At 30.4% G+C, this 8805-nt stretch overlaps 1 pseudogene; it reads left to right on the forward strand.

Moving 5' to 3' along the window:
* Positions 1 to 79: 79 nt before the first annotated feature.
* LOC102668431 (KHG/KDPG aldolase-like) lies at positions 80 to 4806 on the forward strand (annotated as a pseudogene).
* Positions 4807 to 8805: the final 3999 nt, after the last annotated feature.

Genomic DNA, 8805 nt, shown 5'->3' on the forward strand with positions numbered 1-8805 from the left:
TTTCTTTTTCTGTCTTTTTTATATAAAATCTCAGCTATTTTAAACTATCATAATTTTATATTTATTTATATACCATCTTTTTAACCCCTTAGCTCTATTAATTTGCTTTTTCATTTCAATTTTTAAATTAAATGTTAATATTTTTAAAAAATAACCTTTAATCAAAATACAATGGGCACTGCAACTGCAACCTTATCCCTGTGCCAATGGCTTTCTTCTTCTTCTTCTATGCGCATGCATGTGAGGTTTTCATGCAGAACCCCTCACCTTACAGCATCTGCAGTGCCAAATCAACAATTCTGGTGCCACAGCATGCCTAAGAGCTAACAGGTCCCTCTTTCTTCTCTGTTTCTCTTTTTCTTCTTATTTTTTTTGAAGCGCTTGAAAATAATAACAGTGGCCTAGTAGAACGATGAAATGCCACAATTGAAAGAGGATTACTCAGTCCAAAGATTTTGTGTTTGTTGTGAAGTTTATGTTATTGAATATAGAGGATGTGAAGTCTATTTCTATTCTTACCTTTTTGTTGCCTTTTTTTTTTCTGAGCTGGGATAAGTTTTCTTTTCTCATTGTCTGATGTTCTTAAAGACTGAATTCAATTTTTAATATGCTAGTACGAGGCTAATTCTCACAAGTCACAACCATAGTCAACACTATTTTTTGCAGTCTGTTTATGCTGGCTTACTTTTTTATTTTTCATCTACATATAGTGCAGAAGTGGCCATGGAAGCTGCAAAAGCTGCAATAGCAGGTGGCATTTCAGTTGTGAGTATACTCAGAGAACATTTTAAGTTATCAATTCATGCTAGCTTTCTTTTTTATTTTGAGTTATCAATTTACTTTATATATATACTTAGAGTCAGAGGACATTTTATATGACCTGTTTTGTCTAATTTTTAAATTGGTCCTACTAGTTAATTAGTTTAAATGCTTTTGGGCCATATAGAGGAAGAGTTACTAAGCCTTATGACATTTGAAAAGATATGATATACACCGGTATATATGTTGATGGTGTGTTTTCTCATCATCTATTTTCTTTTTACATGTAGTTGGAGATTGTGGTGTTGACCCCAGGTGTGTTTGAGGTTGTTTACCTAAATTTTTCTACTCCCTCGCTTGTCTTGTTCTTAGATTTTGAATTCATATGCTTCTGGTCGATCTGTGCTGGTTCTACAGCAGCTGGTGAAGGAGCATCCTACAATGGCCCTAGGGATATGCTTTCATCTTTTAAGTTTCTATCTAGTTTCTCACATGGTATCAATGTTCTTTTTAAGGTGTATACAATGTGAACCCGCCAAATATTTATGAATCTGGAGAACATGTCATTTTATTGTCTTAACTCTTCGGTTAATCAGGGGAAATGACCCCTAACTAATCTAGAGATAGACCAAGAGGTAAGTAAAATCTGACCAAGAATTGTTTCCGCCAAGGATCGAACTCAAGTAGTATCCTAACAATTCAAGCTAACTTCAGCATATTAACCACTTGTATCCAGTCACATGGTTTGGAGAACCTGTCATTCTCATTGCATTCTCTTAGTTCATTGAATTTTAAGATTGTGTGTGTATAGCATCTTTACCTAATGGACATATTTATATTGACATGTAAATGACGATCATCATCAAGAACTGCTAAAACTCACCCTTGGATTTTTTTCTTCTCTCTTAATTTTACCTAGCTATTACACAGAGAATAATGATTTGTTTTGAGGATTATTTCTAACAAAACCACAATGTCTTGTAGAAATTTTGGGACAGATATAAAGTTGACGCATTTGACATTGTTCTAGTGTTGAATGTGTTGTGCATGTGGATAAGTGACATCATCAATTAAGTGGAATGTTCAACCTAGCTTCCAACACTTCTTCTAAATTCTAAGTAATATCCCCAAAATTTACTCAAAGTCTCTAACTTCTTCTGATTTAATTAGACTTGTCTAGAACATTGTAATAAATTAATTTCTCTTGAAATCGCACACAAAGAATTTTTATAAGATGGTAGATTTCTTTTTTAGTTTCTGCTTCGCTGGATATTACTAACTTGTAAAGGTATCCTATTGCATTTTTATGATTGCTTTAACTTGTTGATGATCAAGACTTTATCATATACGATATTATATTCATGAAATCACATTTCTCTTCCACGGTTGTCTGAACTGAACAGATATTGCCCTTAGGTTGGAACTGTTCTAAGGATTGAGGATGCAAAAAGTGCAATTAATGCTGGAGCCAAATTTCTAATGAGTCCTGCAACAGTTAAGGTTTGTAATTAACTTTTTTGTATATATACATACATAAATAACTGCTCAGCTTGTGCTAAATTTCAAATTTCAATGTTTATGTTTATTATTATTATTTTGTTTTTCTTCTTTACCCTATTATTATTCTTGTTTGAATTATCTTGGGAGATTATCAACTGTCAAATTTCATTGGGAGGCTCACTATTTGTGGGCATACTAGGATGTCTAACCAGTGTGCTTTTTTCTTTAAAATTGTTTGTTGCTTATCAGGACATAATGGTAATGGATTATGTTCAGAGTGGTGAAATTTTATATATTCCTGGCACAATGACTCCAACTGAAGTAAGAGTCGACTTTTAGGTTCAAGTCTCTTACAGATCTCATGATTCGTTGTTGTACTATTGATATATATTTTAGGTTCTTAATGATCATTGTATGCAATGCAGATATTGTCAACATGGGATGAAGGTGCTAAAATTGTCAAGGTGGGGCTTTGCATTTTCTTTAATGTTTACTATGTTGAAGAGTGTTGAAATATGGGCAGAAAACATTCACTTGATAGATATGCATCCCTTTATGCAGGGATGAGTGTAGAGTTGGATTTTTTGGCCAGCCATTTCCCCATTTCTTCAATTTTCCATTGTTAATATCTGGTTCATTTGGAACAATACCTCCTAGATTGCATGCATATAAATACCAGTCAGTAGGCAACTTATTTCTTCTTTAAACAAAACTATTTTTCATTTTTTAAGCTTGTCTCATGAGTTGCTTCTCAAATTATAGATAGATAATTCTAAATATTATATTAATGCAATGGCTAGCAAAGGGTAGAAATAAAATGAACAAAGAGAGAGAACAAAAATAGAATCAAACTTGTGAAATTAATATTTAGCCTGTGAAAAGATAATCAACAGGTGTTGGAAAAAAGGATCAGAAGGATTCTTTAATCTTTACATTAGAGCTGTCCCATGTTCAATTTATTTTTCATTTTTATAATTATAAAGATTCCAACTGAGGTTAAATTACTGTTCACTTATACATGTATTTATTTTGTGCTTCTACTAAGTTTGGGTTCTTAGAGAGTTTTAGTGCTTGGCATGGTTTTCTATCTTATCATAATTCTAATAACGAATGCCTTGAGTTATTCATATTCTACCAACCTTTAGCTGCCTTTCTCCTTTGGTCAAGATTCACTTAAAGACCACATTCATAGACTAGTGTCAAGTGCATTTTATATTTTTAAAGAATTTCTTATACTTAGCTTTTACCTTGTGATAGATTTATCAGATTTATCCAGACTTGGAGGATTTCAGTACATATCATCACTGAAGAAGGCCTTTCCTCATGTTTCTATGGTTGCTTCTCAAGGAATAAAAATAGGTAGTTTTGCAGTTTTCCTATTGGGTTATGTAGTGAGTGATATTAAGCCCAAAGGGCACCATCTATAACACAATAGGAGAATACTATAGAGATATGGGTAAATATTCAAAATCCCCTCATGTAGTCATCTTACAATAATCAAATGTTGTTATAAACCATGTCAGAACATTTTTTTATGCTTAAACCATGTCAGAACATAAATATAGGAACAAGATATAAAAGGTTCAGGATTACTATGTTAGATATATCATTACCAGCATGAAAATCCTGACCTTTTTCATGTCTCATCCTCAAATATTTTTCTAATAGGGATGCCAGTATTATTTCTCATTCTCAGTATTGATTTGATTTATTTGCTAGAAGCAACTGTTTTTTTTTTTTTGTTGTTGTCAAGGATTGCTGTTTGGAAACCTTCATTCTTCATCTTTTTCTTTTGCCAACCTTATAGTTTAAAACTTACTAATGGTGGTGGAGTTTCTTGTTAAGTTAATGCATGTAAAAAAAAACATCAATATCCTATTTAGTTATGCACTATATAATATTTTTTTGCAAAAACACCTTTTGACAAACTGTTAGAGCAGCTTATGGAACAAACTTTTAGAAGAATTTTTCTATTTCAGCTTTTGATAAATATGTATAATACTAACCTCATTGCCCTCATCCATATATGTCCAATACACACAAGTATGCATTTTAATTAGTAGATTAAGTTAATGTCATTGGCATAACTATCCAATGTGAATGACTTTATGTCTAATTGCTTGTAGATTCAATTGGGGAATACATTTTGCGAGGAGCATCGGCAGTTGTTTTGTCAGATGCGATATTTGATAAAGATGCAATTGCACAACATGATTTCGATAAGATACAAAATCTTGCACATTCTGCTGCCTTGCTGGGTAACAAATCTGTGAATAGGTAACACTTTGTACTTTTTAAAATATATTGAATGGTTGGTTTTTTCTTCTTAGTTTATCCAGAATGGTTGTTTGACATGGCTGTTACATTTTTTTTTCCAAATCATTTTGTTAGAATTTGTTACAGCAGTGAGTGGATGATGATTTGAAACGACGGGTTGACTCACAAGGATCTCTCAACTCTAATAGCTCTACCTATATATATGAGTTGTATACTTATATCAATAAGACAGGGTTGATGCAGTTATAAGAGTTGTATCTTTGCCTCAAATCCTTTTATACCATATTCGCACTCAATCTTTCAATTTTGATTTTCCTCCTTGTGATGTTAAGGTGAAATATTGTGAATAATTTTGAAGTATTTGTTCTCTATTAGTAGTAAAAGAATGGTTCATTTGCTATCAAACTTATATCAATAAGACAGGGTTGATGTAGTTATAAGAGTCGTATCTTTGCCTTAAATCCCTATTATACCATATTAACTTAAGCATTCAATTTTGATTTTCCTCCTTCTGGTCTTAAGGTGAAATAATGTGAATAATTGTGAAGTATTTGCTCTCTCTTACTAGTAAAAGCATGTTCATTGCGATCAAATTTGTAGCTCAATTGCCATCAGCCCAAGTCTTTATGATTTTTTGGTGTTCTGTTGATGTTGAAGGTTCCATTTCAACTTGGTATTGAACTGCAATCTTCTTCCTAAAATGTGACTTCTTTGCCACTATAACAAACCTTATTGGCTTACTTCGAATCAAGCTAAAAACAAATTAAGTAAACTTTTGTTTAACAATTAATTGCCTGTTAATGTGTGTATGAAGCAAACGATTAACTGTTTGTGTATGTGTGTGTCAGAACAAAAACTGGAGCTAGAAAAAGAGAGCCTTCGTTTTATTTTTTAATATTATCTCTCCTTTTTTTTCTATTCATTATTTGCATATCATATTATATATAAAATATAAAACTAAATAATAAATTCAAATAATTATTATTTAGTTTATATTCTATTTTTTAGTTATTTATTTATTGTTTAGTGAAAGTGAAAATAGATTCTTAAGATAAAGAAGAACCCCTTTGCAAAAAGCATAATGTTTTCGTCAAAATAGTATAAATAGTATCTACTTTGTTTCAAGGTGGGGGGATAAATAGTATCTAACTACTTATTTATCTAGTTAAAAAAATAGTATCTATGTTCATAATAAAAAAAAATATATTAAAAAGGAATGCATTTTGTACTATAAATTAGAATCTCTAACATGGGAAGTGAAACCCTCTTACTCTAATGATTAAAAAAAAAACCTTGCTCTCTCAAGTCTTAATTACATATTCTTATTACTCTTCTATTCTTGGGAGGTATTTTTCATACACTATCTCTGGAATTAGTTAAAAAATATCTCTCTTGATTATCTCAAACTACTCTATCTTTTGTTGTATAATTGATTTTCTTAGCGAAAAATTTATATAAATCTAAAACTAATATTGTATTATAATTTGAATTGTTTATTATAAATTTTAAATATATATATATATATATATATATTTAAAAATATCTTTTATAAATTTTATTATGATATAACTTATAAATTTATAATGATTCCTATATTATGAAATATAATTATAATTATATATAAAAAAAAACTACTCCAGTCTTTTACATAAGAAACAAATGGTTGTATTTTTTTTTCTAATTATAAGAAATACGATTACTTTTAAATGTATTAAATGCTTATTTTCTTTTATACTCGTATTTTATTATGAAATATTTTAATAAAATATTACTTATTTTTCATAAAAATGAATATATTTATTGAGTTATTAACAATATAACTAATTCATTATTTTTAAAAAATATTTCTTGAATTATAAGTAGTGTCATTGTATCTAAAACAATTTGTAATTGTACATTAACAAATTAAACAAATTTTCAAACACTAATCATTCATAAAAATTAAATTATTTTATACTTTGGCTCGAGGTTAGGATAAGCACGAAGCCATCAGTCGTATCCAAAAGTATATTGAAGATTTTCTTTTTTCCAATATAAAAAGCATAATTAATGGAAATTTAAGAACCTTAACCTACAGAAGAGTCAAAAAACTAAAAATAAAGGGCTAAATTTAGAGACGTAAAATCTAGTATTGATTCAAGATTACCAGCAGCCATATTGAATCGATTAGTCGATGGCTGTTCATAATTAACAAATCTTATTTGGAAATGAATTCCTTTAAGTAAAATTTTAGCTTAATTTTACTTTTCATTATTATTATTATTATTTGAATTTGATATTCTTGAATACTTTTTAAGCATTTGATTCTCACTAATTATATAATTATGTTCTATCTGAAAGTTTATAAGAAAAAGCTAGAAGCTCTAGCTTATTGAGTAATTAATTTTTAGTCATAGTAACTTAAGTTACTTGAGAGACTTACCAAACACATTTAATTAATATTTAATAAAAATATTTTGAAGTTTTCTTCCTAATTTGTAAAACTTCTTCACAAGAGCTCCATTTCATATCTCATTTCATAGAAAACCCTAAAGTGACTTTATTTTATTATATTACATCCATAAACTAATTTCATTAAATTAATATTCCAATCTTTGGTATCATTGAGATGAGAGATATCCCTCCTGGGTATCCTCCTCGGCCAAGGTTGAACTTCGAAGCTCACAAACAGTTCCCTCAAGAGCACCCTCCTCGATTAAGGTTGAACTTCACCAAATCTATTTTCGGGAGGTAATCCTCACAAGAGGTAATTGTTCTGACATGTCACAAAGTCCCTCTTTTCGGCCAAGGCCAAAATAGGGTTGGGGGGCTAGTATACCGAATGAAGTACTCGATTAGGCAAAAACTAATGTTGTTGTTGAACATACAACATCGATTTTTGCTAAAAATCGATGTCGGTTATCAGAAAATAACATCATTTTTTTATACTAAAAACTGATGTTGTTTGTTGACTACCAACATTGGTTATTGGAAAAACTGATGTTAAGATATACATACAACATCAATTTTGACTAAAAACTGATGTTGTATGTATAAGTTAACATCAGTTTTGGTAAAAACCGATGTTGATATCATGATATATGACTTTTTTTTATAATTCTTATTATATAACATCGGTTATTTAAAAAACCGATGTTGTCATTTTCATGTTAACATTGATTTTTCAAAATCGATGTTAACAGTATTACTTTCAACATTGGTACTTTCAACATCGGTTAATAACCAATGTTAAAAGTCTTTAATATCCGATGTTAAAACCCTATTTTCTAGTAGTGGACACTTGACACTCTCGAATCAAACACATCCTTTGGCCACACATCCATATATGTTGAATAATACATCTCGACCTTTGACATGTGCAAGCATTGAGCACCATTCGACCATGATTATCACCACTAAGCCGGCTTAAGGGTGATCACTTGATTATAAGTGCCTAAGCATAATCAGAAGAAATATTACTCAATTGGTAATCATGATGTGATAGGTCCAGATACCCCATACTCAACATGGTTAGTATAAAAAAGGGTGAATCCTCTAGGTATGAGGATTGATTCATTCTCACCCACTCACTACATATCCTTAATAACTATGGGCCGAACCCTCACTTAAGCATCAGAGTGTCTTTTGCAGGTACTCTCCCCTCCGTTCTGCCAAACACTCACGCACCTAAGACCTCGGTAGGAAAAACCATAGGGACAAACCTTCGATACTAAAGATCTTTTAGCACAGTAGAAGACTCTTCAACAACAGGACAAATATTCGATCCATTTGTGACAAGAACACAAATGATTTATAATGATCTATCAACGTTAATGACCTATCAACGTTAAGTTTTAAAATGTATACACATGCGAGTCCAATTTATATAAGCTTCATACCTTTGGTTGAAAACATTAATTATATTTGAATTTGGATTACATTTATCAATAAATAGAGCATAACTAATGATTTGGAACAAAATAAGTGATGTATTAAAAAAATGAATTGCCATTTTTAATACTTTTCTTATTATTTTTGTATTTTTTTTATTGGTCAACTTGCTATTTCATAACTCACCAACTCGTCATTCTATCTTTTGGTTGGTCAATTCACCAGCCAATTCTAAATAAGTGGATTGATTATCAACAAGTTAACTTACCTCACCCTGTTTTAAGCGAGTTGGAGCTTGATGCCTTGTTGGTTTGTCTTACCATCTATAATCTCAAGTTTAATTCTAAGTATGTAATGATATTAAATATTCATAAAAATAGCTTTAAAAGATATTTATGA

Source organism: Glycine max, chromosome 18 (assembly GCF_000004515.6).
Source record: "Glycine max cultivar Williams 82 chromosome 18, Glycine_max_v4.0, whole genome shotgun sequence".
Classification (NCBI taxonomy): domain Eukaryota; kingdom Viridiplantae; phylum Streptophyta; class Magnoliopsida; order Fabales; family Fabaceae; genus Glycine; species Glycine max.